This window comes from Mesocricetus auratus, unplaced genomic scaffold (assembly GCF_017639785.1).
Source record: "Mesocricetus auratus isolate SY011 unplaced genomic scaffold, BCM_Maur_2.0 Super-Scaffold_100013, whole genome shotgun sequence".
Classification (NCBI taxonomy): Eukaryota; Metazoa; Chordata; class Mammalia; order Rodentia; family Cricetidae; genus Mesocricetus; species Mesocricetus auratus.
The window spans coordinates 36,602,040-36,614,384 of NW_024429196.1; the positions used below are offsets into that span (position 1 = coordinate 36,602,040).

Sequence of the window (12,345 nt, forward strand, 5' to 3'; positions counted from 1 at the left end):
TTGGGAGGTACAGGTAGGAGTTCAAGACCAGCCTGGACTGAGATTCTATCTCTACAACTCATCAGTATAGACAACAAACAAAAAATATCAACCCAAGCCGGGCGGTGGTGGCGCACGCCTTTAAATCCCAGCACTCGGGAGGCAGAGGCAGGCGGATCTCTGTGAGTTCGAGGCCAGGCTGGACCGATAGCCTCCAAAACAATACAGAGAAACCCTATCTCGTAAAAACCAAAAAAAAAAAAAAAAAAAGATATCAACCCAATGATAAGCTGTTTCTATCAATTGAAACCCAGAGAGTTAGTATCAATCAATGCCAAGACATGCTTTAAATTAATTCTAAAACCATTATGTATGGAGTGGTGTATGTATGTCTTAATGAATATGCTCTCAATTTAGCATTTAAATTTCACTTCCTGCTGTCTAACCACACTGAATTCCATGATATGACAGTATTAATAGTGATATTGGGTCATCTAGTCAGAGTTTTCAGGGTATTTCCTCTGTGGTGAAATCAATGCATAGAATTAAGTTTTTTCATTGTTATCCTGAAGTTAAGCTAATTGGAGAGTACTTCGTGCCAGGATGTTTCTGTGGATGGTCAGTTCTCTCAAATGTTCATCAGCAACAGTATTGATGGTGAAATTTTCCTGAAGTTCTGGTAGCAGACAATTTCTCATGGATTCGTTATATAGCATCAGGATCTTTGGTTTTTGCAGGGTATCTCTCATGTGGCTCTTCTTCTAGCTCTCCTTAGTTCAAGGGTTCCTGTAATCTTCATTAAAATAATTCTGATAAGATATAGAGAGAATAGCACAGACGAGAGTTAGAGTTCATTACCACTACCATTAATACTCTAAAGAGTGGACAATGCGTTGATTCACATTTTACGCAGGCTCAATACTGTTTCTAATGTTTCTATAACAGGCTTCTTTCAGAGGTCTATTATCTCACCTACATGACTGACAGGCCCATTTAGATTAATTTTAATTTTTATTACATTTATGCATTTAGTTTTATTTGCACATATGGGGACCAAGGACACATGGGTGTCATGATTCATGTATGAAGGTCAGAGGAAAATCTGTGGGAGTCTTCTTCCAGCATGTAGGTTCCAGGGATTGATCTCAGGTTGTTAAGCTTAGCAACAAGTACCTTTACCAGCTGAACCATCTCACTAGTACCTAATCAATGCTTGCTGGATGAAACAACAGTCTGTTATGTGTGCTTGTTTATCTGGAAGTCTCTCCTTGGCTAGAATCTAAATGCCAAGTCTCCAGCCAGAGTAAAAGCTACAATTCATATCACATTCTTTTAAACACGCAATCCTGCAGTCTTAGTCCCTGTTGTTATGAGTGGCTGATTCTGAGGGGCAGATCCATTCCCAGTGCCCTTCAAGCTTGTGGATATGCGACTGCCTGTTTTCAGTGCACCCACCATGACGTATGAATCAGCCCGTAGCCGTGACTCTAAAGAGCATCCACATCACTTGATACCAGACACTCTTCAGCATTTCCAGCAGCCAGGTTAAAGTGTAAATAACAGGTCCCAAGTGTGCAGAAGGTCTGCCTGTCAGGAACAGAGAGAGGGACACCCTGGAGTAAAGTCATATCTGGGTCTAATTATGAAACCCTTTCTCTCCTATTTACTTCCTGACATTTCTCTCATCTGTCTCCCTACTTAACTCACATAAGAATTGCCTAAGGTGAAAATTATCACACCCTCATTCTTCTCTGAGTCTTATTTCATTTATTTTTATCAAAGACACGTGATCACAAATGAAAATTTATAGTTGTGTATGAAAAAATGAAGCAGACAAACTTGCCATAAAAATGATGTACCCCATCCCACCTCTCCTCACTCAAGGTTTACAGAACTCAGCACTTTCACTTGTTAGTTGCCAGTAGAGAGAGTAACCGCTTCCTCCTTCTAACTCAGACTTGAAAGCACCAAAGCCTACAGAAGAGGCAGGGGGTATAAATTTCAGAATGGGCTATACACAAGTAAGACCTTCTCAAGATAATATAGCACAGTAAACTGAGAGCCTGGTCTTGTCTATGTGTAATTAAAGGTACTCAGTACACTAGGAATCTAGCCCACAGACCTGGCCTGTGGCCTTGTTTGAAATTGTTTATATCACTTTAGTTATTTATATCTAGGATACAGTACCAGTTCTCCATTTTGGAAACAATTCAGAATTTTCTAATACAAACATCCTCTTCTGCTATCCCTCTTTTCAGATTTAGCCAATTATGTCTCTGTATTTATTAAGATTCTAGCTTATGGCCCATCAACTGTTGTTATTTTCTTCTTTCCTGTTCTTTGAGGGTAACCAAGGTTGACCTAGAGCTCACCATGCAGCTTAAAGCATCCCACTGCTTTCTTAGCCCAAAATACCAAATTTCTCCAAACAAAAGCATAGACAGGTCTTTGAAAGCAATAATCCCTGGTACCAACTTCTGTATCAGTGAGCATTTCTATTGCGGTGAAGACACACCATGACCACTGCAACTCTTATAAAGGAAAAACATTTAATTGGGGTGACTTATATTTTCAGGGGTTTAGTCCATCATCAAGGCCATGCCTCCTAACAGTGCCACTCCCTTTGGGGGCCATTTTCTTTCACACCACCCCAATCTTGATGAATGTTCCCAAGGAATCTGATGCTATTACTTTAATGTTTTCGTGAAAGTCTCTGAGGGACCACTGTTTTTGTTTGTTGTTTTCTTGGTTTGAGACAGGTTTCACTATGCATCTCCTGCTGACTCCAGCTTGGGATCCTTCTGCCTCAGCCTTCTGAATGCTAGCACTACACGCACAAGTTATCATGGCCCGCTGATACCACTGTCTTTCACTAAGTTCCTACAGTAAACCCGGCAGCCAAGGGCAAAGAAAACCAAAGTCACATGTATAAAATGCCTCCTTACTAAATTTTACTTTCAGATGGGCATTCGTGGCACACACCTTTAATTCTAGCCCTTGGTAGGCAGAGGCAAGCAAATCTCTGTGAGTTTGAAGCCAGCCTGGTCTAAAGAGCAGGACAGGCTCCAAAGCAACACAGAGAAACCCTATACCCTATCTCAAAAACCCCAAAATAAATAAATAAATAAATTATACTTTTCAAGAAGCCTGTTTAAAACAAAAGGAGGAAAGTCTAGCCAACCTGTGTCTTAAAAACCAAGAGATCTCAGTAATCTTTGAAATGGTCACTATAATTTTAGTTGCTGTTTCTGCTCTCCCTAGCCTTATTCTGTACTACTTTCCAGAGGAAAAAAAATTCAGTTAACCTGTGTGCTCCAAGAACACAGATAGGGAAATAACACCTCCCCTCTCACACACACTATTTTGTTCCCAGCAATAAATTTCTACTTACCTGAAAAGTAGGCCATTTCCCTTCATCTGCAGTGATTTTTCCCTACATTACACCATGCAGAAAAGACAGGGTTGGGATCCATTCTGATCCAAGCCAAAGCACATTGTTTCTACACCAGTGCATCAAAGCAAAGGTCCCTTATTTTAACTTATTCTGAGCTCATACACAAAGATGGGGGCCTATGACAATTATGTCCATGCTCACTGGCAGAAAAAAGCCTCAGTTTTTGCACCAAAATAGACTTCTAAACATATCAGAACAACAACAAAAACATATACAGGTGGGACAACAGAAACCCAAATAAAATCCAGGTCCCCCTAGAATCAGCTGCACCCATCTCTGGTACCCACTCCTCTGCTCAAGAAGACTAACTTTACTTTCACTTTGCTCTGAGCTATTTTCCTGTCTTTTAATTCTTTAAACCACCAAGATATTGGACCCACCAATCTTGCTGGGATTATTATTTTTGGAATGAAGTATTGCCTGATTCTAGAATAAAGAAGTCATTTATATTTCAAAACTAAATTTGTTATAATTTTGTCTCTAGACATCTTCAAAGAGCCATTTCTAATGAAGGTAAGTCTAACAAAACCCAAAATTCTCATTTGTTTGTGGGTCACTATCTTCTCCAGGTTATACCTTAAACAACCTGTTTCTCTTTGCTGTTCTAAAATGTTATTCAGTCTTTGAATATGAAGATATTTCTCTCAGCTCGGGGGAAATGCCTTCTATTCTTTCTCTGATCATCTCTTTGTTTTCTAGAATTGTTACTGTTATATTTGCTCTACAAACTAATTCCTTAATCTTTATTTCTTCCAAATGTTCTTCATATTTGTCTGTTGCTTTTACCCCAGTCTTTGAATGCTGGATGTCTGGAAGAACTCTTCCTATTCAAGGCTTTCTGTGATTTTTCTAAAGATAGTGGTGACTAGGTATTACTATGTAGCCTATGTAGGTTTCAAACATGTGATCCTTCTGCCTCAATTTCCTGAGTGCTGACATTACAGGAGTGTACCAAAGATCTGGGAAGTACTTACAGTTTCAAGCAGTTGTGTATTCCTTAGTTTTGATTTATTCTTGGATCAATCCTCTCTATCTTGGTTTTTCTTTTTTATACAGATGTTTTTCTTTATGTGTCTGCTACTTCATGATTAACTGTGCACACAGAGAGCTGTGAAGGTTGTTTTTCTGGGGCTTCCATATTTCTCTCTACTGTGACATGTGGGTCTGTCTTCCCCTTGAGATCATTGTCTAATTGAGACACAGACAATAAAGTGTCTCCAAACTGGGGGCAGCCATCCCCTGCACTTCTAACACTCAGCTCCCCTACCCTTTCCAGTCTACAAATTCTACTTCACACTGAACAATACCTCTTTCCTATACTTCACCTCCTGAATATTCTTGACTGCTCTTTTTTGTTTGTTTTTGACAAAAAAAACCACTTAAACTTCCAATATTCTCTACCTTCCAGAACTTTCTAATTTATCTTTCATTCTCTTTACTCATGGGCTTATTCATTAAAATAAATAATAAATAGACAAAACAAAAATAAAATCATTACCTGACGAAAGAAGAGTAGGTGACCTAGTTGTTCATAATTTGAAGATATAGCCCATCATTGTAGGGAAGGCATGGAGGCAGCAATGTGAGGCAGATGGTTCACACTCCATTCACAATCAGAAAGCAGAGACATGAATTTTGAAGTTATGCTCTCATTCCAGAACTGTAATTTATGGAATGGTGCTGCCTACACTTAGAGCAGGTTATTCCACTTCATCCATGACACATCCAGAGATTTTCTCCTAGGTAATCTTAGATCCCTTCAAGTTAACAGTCTACCTACAGTAACCACCACACATTGTTGTCTTGTGTTCTTGAATAGCATGGAAAAGCCAACCAGTTTTCAATCTCTCCTATCCTCTTCATCTCTCTCCCCTCCTCTGATGTTATAATTTAATATAGTTGTCCAGTGAACATGGAAGAACTTTTGATATACATTCTAGAAAGAAAACCTATTAACCACAAGGACAGTATTTATGGCCAAGATCATGCTCATTTAAGTCACAATTTCTGGTAAAATATAACCCAAAGTAGCTATAAATGTGAAGGTTTTGAAAGTTGTTGTTAATAAATAAGACACGTTTTTAAAGTTCAAGCAAGGCATAAATGACATACTGGGTCAAAATTGTCATTGCTCCTTGACTTTGCTAATAAGATGCTTCATCTGGCATCAAGGATTTCTCCTTCACATTCAGTATTCTGACCAACTAACTATGTCAGAAAGTAAAATAACCTTATTGATTATCATCCCATAGACAGCATTTTCTGTGTCTCATAGAGAGAAAACCAAAACATGTACTTTTTAGTTTTTCCTTTTTATTTTTTTGAGACAAAAGTCTCATTATGTAGCCCAGACTTGGCTTTAACTCTGAAATATTTTGCTCAGCCTCTACTGAGTTGGAATACAAGTGTGTGACACCATGCCTGGCTCAATTTTGAAGTCCTGTAGACTCATTCTCTCCCACTGTTTATGATTGCTATTATTAGTCATCTTTTATATGTATATTTTTGGTATTTGAAGTCTTTAACACTCTAACATGGTTCCTTCAAGATTATTTACTTTATCACTTGTATTACTGAAGGAATTTAAAAGAAATATATTCTGATGTTAATACAAAAGGAAATGTTAAAGACAGTAAAATTGTACTGTAGAAAAAGGCTACAGATTGTAACAGTCCATTTTCTGTTGCAGGAGTACAATACTACAGACTGAGTGAGTTAAAAACAAAGGAGGTTTATTTTGACTGAGGTTTGGAAGAACATATAAGGTTGTTGGCAGCAGAGGCCAAAGGAATCCCAAGACATGGGGAGGATTCAGTCATGGAGCTCCATTCATCAATCCACCTCTAAACATTATAGCAAATTAAGTTTTATCCTCTTAAAGCCTCACTTTGGGGTCTCATTTTCAGCCAACAAAGCTCTAGGGACACACTCAATATATTTCAGACCCATAAAATAGATTTAAGAAATATCCCAATGTCACTTGTTCTGAGAGATGTAAAGAAATGTCTCATCACTCATATAAAAAGGATGCTGAGAATCCAAAGAAAGGAGACCATCCAAGCCCAGCTTGGTGAAGCAGTGGGTTTATTATAGTTACTTATAAGATCATGGATGACTCAAAAATCACCAGAAATTCCCACACCCAGTATGCCTAATTCATTGACAAACACATCAATGTTGAGTTCCCTACACCTAGTCAATCTTCTACCTCCTATAAACTCCTGAATTTAGGAAGACTACAGGCAGATAGAGCAGGAAGTACTGGTCGCAGGAATCTCATATTGGAGTCTCAAAACCACCTTCGACACCCATGTTTAGGAGGGGCTATTGCAGCCTTATTACTATAAACCTAGCCACCACTATGTTATTCTACTTATTACATTGCCTTAAGTGTGAACTCTTCTTTAGGTCACCACAGTAACTCCTCCTCATGATAGTGGTGGCCATGTCACACTTAGAGGAAAAAGCTTCAATACAACAGAACCTTATATGAGACATGTGTGTGTACATATGTGTATATGCATACATCTCTATTTATGCATACTGTATACTATGAGAGAGAAAGAGACAGACACACAAAAAAACTGCAAAAGAAGTTTGGAAAGACTGAAAATGGATTTCAAAGATTCTATTTGTGGCAGTCTTAATGTGACTGGCTTGCACAATCTCAAAGGGAGTGGCACTATTAAGAGGCATGGCCTTATTGGAGTAAGTGTAGCCTTGTTGGAAGAAATGTGCTACTATGGAGGCAGGCTTTGAGGTCTCATATATGTTTAAGCCATGTCTATTGAGACAGACTATTCCTTGTTGCCTACAAGGTGTAGGACTCTCAGCTACTTCTTCAATAGCATATCTGCCTGCACAATGCCATGTCCCACCATGATGATAATGGACTGAACTTCTGAACTATAACCAAGCCATTACAATTAGATGTTTTATTTATAAAAGTTTCTGTGGTCATGGTATTTCTTCACAGTAATAGAAACACTGACTAAGACACTATTCATTTGGGTTAGAAAAATCTAATGGTTGTATTGAAGTTTTAAAATTCTTTTCCCTGGAATGCCTCACCCTCCCTGGGGAGCAGAAAGGAGATAGGATGGGAGCCAGTGGAGGGGAGCATGGGAGGATGGGAGGGAGAGAGAACTGGGATTGATACATAAAATAAGATTGCTTCTATTTTAAATTAACAAAAAGAAAAAGTATTTTCCCTTAAAATCTACTTATACTAAATTGCTTGTACTAACTGTTGAGACAAAAGGCTACATGTAAAAGCAAAATCATGCATTTTAACAATCTGATCACAATTGCTGGAAGCCTGCTAGCTAGGAAGTTGTGTGATATATTGACAACTGGAGCCCTTAACATAATAACCCACAGAGATTTATCCAAATATAGTCTCAAGGCAAACAACTAATGCTAAAAAATTTACTTCCCAACAAGATAATGAGAGGTCCACTTGTTCCTTCAAGTAAGGTTTACTCAATCCCACAATAAGAGTAAATAATTAACCCATTAACTGCTATACAGGAAATTCCATCTCAGCTAAGCTGCTCCTTCTCTGAGAACTATTTAGTAGTTGCTTTATTATTCTATGTTGTAATAAATTCTCTCTTTCATCTTTTCTTGTGTCTTTAAGGAACTCTTTCTTGTAAATTGAAGTTTCTAGCCCACCCAGTTCCACAGCTGTTTAGTCCCAAATAAACACACAGAGATTTGTATAAATTATAAACTGCTTGGCCAATGACTCTGGCTTCTTATTGACTAGCTCTCTTTAAATTATTAACTCATTTATATTAATCTGTGTATCTCCATGTGGTCTTGGCTTACTAGTGATACATGTGTCTCTTGCTTCCTCAGCAGCTACATGGCATTTCTGTGACTCCACCTACTACTTTTCTCTATCCCTGTTTAGATTTTCTGCCTGACTAAATCCTGCCTGCCCACTGGCTGAAACAACTTTATTCATCAACCAATAAGAGAAATATACATTCATAATATACAGAAGGACATCCCCAATCACTTTTTGCCAACTGTGTCACCAGCTTTCCATATGCCATGCTAGATGGTCAGACGTCCTACAAAGTGGGAACAATTTGTAGAATTAACTATTCAGAGTATCTATACTCATCAAAAACTAAGCACAGAATAGAAACTGTTCATTTTCTTGTGAAATGGATGAGCCATGATTCTCTTTTATGGAAAATAACTAGAACAGCTAACATTTCAAACAGAGCTTGAAAAAGTACATGAGGGGTGGAGAGATGGTTCTGTGGGGAAGTGCTTGCCATGAAAATATGAGGACATGAGTTAGGGCCATGTAATGCATGTACAGTCTGGTACTGCAGCATGTAGGTCTGCAATCCTAGCATCTCCACATTATATGGGAAGTAGAAACAGGCGAATCCTGGAAGCTCTTGAGCCAGCCAACCTGGAGAACACAGTAGTGCATAAGACACCAGTCTCATACATGATAGAAGACAAGTACCAGAACTTGAGGTTGTCCTCTGACTCACACACACACACACACACACACACACACACACACACACACACCACTCCCACACAGATTTGAATCTATGTTAAATGCCAGTGTGTTGTGGGGGAGGGTAGAAAGCTGCTGCCAGGTGAACAAGAACTAGAAAGAGTTAAGGAGGCACAGAGTTCATGGGGAGTCTACTCATTACTCATTAGTAGTTGCCATATAACTATTACTAATTCTGGGCATTAACTGGTGATGAAATAGGGATTTGCTCTTCACAGAACTGCTGCTGGGAGAACACATCAACAGTGCCTCTATAAGAGACAGCCTTGATTAGTCTTTTTTTGCCTGGGTTATTTGTCATGTCTGAGAGTTAGGTGGGGAGACCCATGGCACTCCTTAGTAAAACCTCTGCAAAGCAGAGTGGAGTTCTCAGTGATTTTGTGACTCACAGGAAAGGGATGGCAGAATGCTCCAGAAACCTCTCCAGCTTCTCAGATGGAAAACATGGAAGGCCAGGGAAATCACTGGATCCAAATATGAGTGACTATGGCTGGGAACATGATTTCAAGTTACCTCAAATACCACATTTGAATGTGGAAGCAGTTTCATCAGGTTCTTATAGCAACAGAACAACAAGAACAAAAAGTCATAAATCACTTTTCAAATACCTTGGTAGAAACATGGAGTAGGCAGTAACATCAAAGCTTGAGAAATTTCCGTTATTGGCCTTAAATGCTATCTCAAGTCACCCTTCCCACTCTTGCTTGTTAGGTTAATACATTCCAAGAGACTTTTATCTGTTAGTCACAGGATAATAGGTTAGACATGGAAGTAGTGAGCAAGGAATGGTTCTTTCAAGGCCTAAAGATAACTCAAGGTAAACTCTAGTTAGATTCTACACTAGTAACATTCTACCATCTCCTCAGTCATTGGTGTTCCATTCAGTCAATCAGCCTTGCTGAATGTTCCAACTTAAATATGTAGCTTCTCCTGGGAACTTTCATTCACAGAACCTCCTGGAAGGAAGGAACCAGCCATCCTCCCACATTCTGGTAGCAAACATAACAGACCTCTTTCTTTTCTGAGTATGTCAGGCACTTCAGAACAACCTACCTTGAGTCAAATATTCTGTGATCATGCCCATAACTTGCTGGAATAAATGAACTTCAGGACAAAACCTAATGAGGCTTATTTAATGTACTGTGTGAATCTCACTCACACCTGCTCACCCCAGCAGTCATCACATTTAATTCAGTGGGAGATTATGGTCACAGTGATAATGGAAGAGAATGTGCTTTGTAAAATGAAGTTCCCAGTCCTTGAAGGCATCCATAGTCTTAGCTTTATTTCCTTCAGATATTTATTTCTTTAAAAGCAATAAGAAATATACAATATATACACATGTGCCAACAAATGCTCATGTTGTGAGCTCAATATAACATTTGAGAAGGAGAACAAGAAAAACTAAATATTAGGTGATGAGGAAGGACGGAATGAAGGTAAAAGATATTTAAGTCATGAAAGATGGTATAAGTTGTTTTTATAATTTCAACTCTGCCATGATGTTTTGTTTTGTGTGGTGGGTATATGCATAAAAATGTATTTGATAGTGTAAGCATAAAATCCAACGTGAAGATCCAGTTTTAGAATAGGGAGTCTAACTGTACAGAGATCAATGGGAGGCATAGACTTTGGTCTGCTTAACTTTGGTGTGCGATTTTCTTTTCTTTTCCTTTTCTTTGTTTTGTTGTTGTTGTTGTTGTTGTTGTTGTTTTGAGACAGGTTTCTCTGTGTAACATCCCTAGGTGTTCTGGAACTAGCTCTGTAGATGAGGCTGGTTTTGAACTCACAAAGATCTGCCTGCCTCCGCCTTCCCAGTGCTGGAATTAAAGGCATGCAGGGTGTGATTTCCTTAACTTTCAAGTTCTTCACAATAAAATTTAAATTAAAGATAGCTCCCTAAGTATACTAAGCTCACTTCAACTAACAAATCTTTTTGCCTGTCTCCCTACACTGAGATTTTTTGTGCCATTAAACCTGGCAAAGTTCAGGTTTCAATTCCATTTTACATTTATTTTATTCATTTGGTGTGTGAGTGTGTGTTCTGTGCCTGTGTATGTGTGAGTATGTGTGTTCATGTGTGTTCTGTGCCTTGTATGTGTGTGAGTGTGTGTGTTCATGTGTGTTCTGTGCCTGTGTATGTGTGTTCATGTGTGTGTGTGTTCATGTGTGTTCTGTGGCTTGTATGTGTGTGTGTGTGAGTGTGTGTTCTGTGCCTCTGTATGTGTGAGTGTGTGTGCGTGTGCATGTGCGTTCATGTACCAAAGCCCAAGTTTGGAGGACAGAAGACAGCTTACAGGAATTATCTCTCTCCTTTCACTAAGCAGGTCCTGGGGCTTGCACTCAGTGGACAGACTTGACAAGAAGGGCCTTTACCCACTAAGCCATCTCAATGGCCACAAATTCTTACTTTTAGATTACACTGCACTATTACCTCTCCAGTACTGATCCTATTCTACATGCCAGTTCACCCTGTGACCTTGGCCCTCCTCACTCACTGGACAATCAGAGCAAGAGCAAAAGGCCTGAGGAAGGATAATTGCCCAGGCCCACAAAGGTGAAATTGTCTGCCTTTGGGGATATAACCTATGAGCAGGGGTCATGCTGCTAAACACTTTAATCCACCCTAACCTGAAAGATACCAACTGACACATAACTGAGCAGGTAGTGCCAGCCTGGATTCTGAGGGCTGAGACCTTGCCAGCAATTTATTTCTGCAATGAGTTTAAGTAATGTAACTCTTCATGCTTGATGTACATTTGGGATGAATAATGTAATCGGGTGATGTGCATGGTTTTCACAAGCATCTCAAATCTGCGATAAGGCAATTGGCTTAGAAATTATTTGATAAATCTGAAATAAGTGTTTCTTTCCTGTCGCACCTGCTGTGTGGCCTGCATCCGAGAATGTAGCGAGGTGGTCGGGATAGATGACACAGAGACCGGTCGGTTGCTTTAAGAAAACTTTATCTTCCCAAGTCAGTTTAGGAGAGCTCTCAGGAGAAATCTCAGGAGAAGTCTCTCTAAGAAAAAGGAGCTTCCCTTTTTAAGGACTTTTGCCATCCATTTACATACCATTCTTTCCACTTCTCACCCTCCTGGCTGGTGGTTTAATCTCCGGCCCCAGAATCGGGGAGACACCACAGGGGGCAGGAAGAGGCATCTAGCCATAGGAGGTGTGGAAGGCATGGTATTTTAGTGAGCCAGCCCTATCTGAGCCCTATCAAGCTTTAAAGCACTGAATTGTTTTCAGTAAACAATACATAGATGCCTGCTCCCAGGCCAAAGGGGAAGTGGGTTTCTGCTCAAGGTCTGGTGTCCCCACACTTTCCCTCAATGGGCACCTGCTGGAACCTAAATAAAATCTC

The 12,345-nt window shown here is 39.5% G+C and overlaps 1 long non-coding RNA gene across 1 annotated transcript in view; it reads right to left on the reverse strand.

Moving 5' to 3' along the window:
- Nucleotides 1-266: 266 nt before the first annotated feature.
- The window catches only part of LOC110341191, a 74,821-nt gene continuing 62,742 nt past the window's right edge, over nt 267-12,345 (reverse strand). Inside the window, exons 3-4 of the long non-coding RNA XR_002383069.1 lie at nt 1,435-1,566; nt 267-788 (exon numbers count right to left, since the gene is read on the reverse strand). This is a non-coding gene — a long non-coding RNA (uncharacterized LOC110341191). The remainder of the gene's footprint in view (nt 789-1,434; nt 1,567-12,345) is intronic.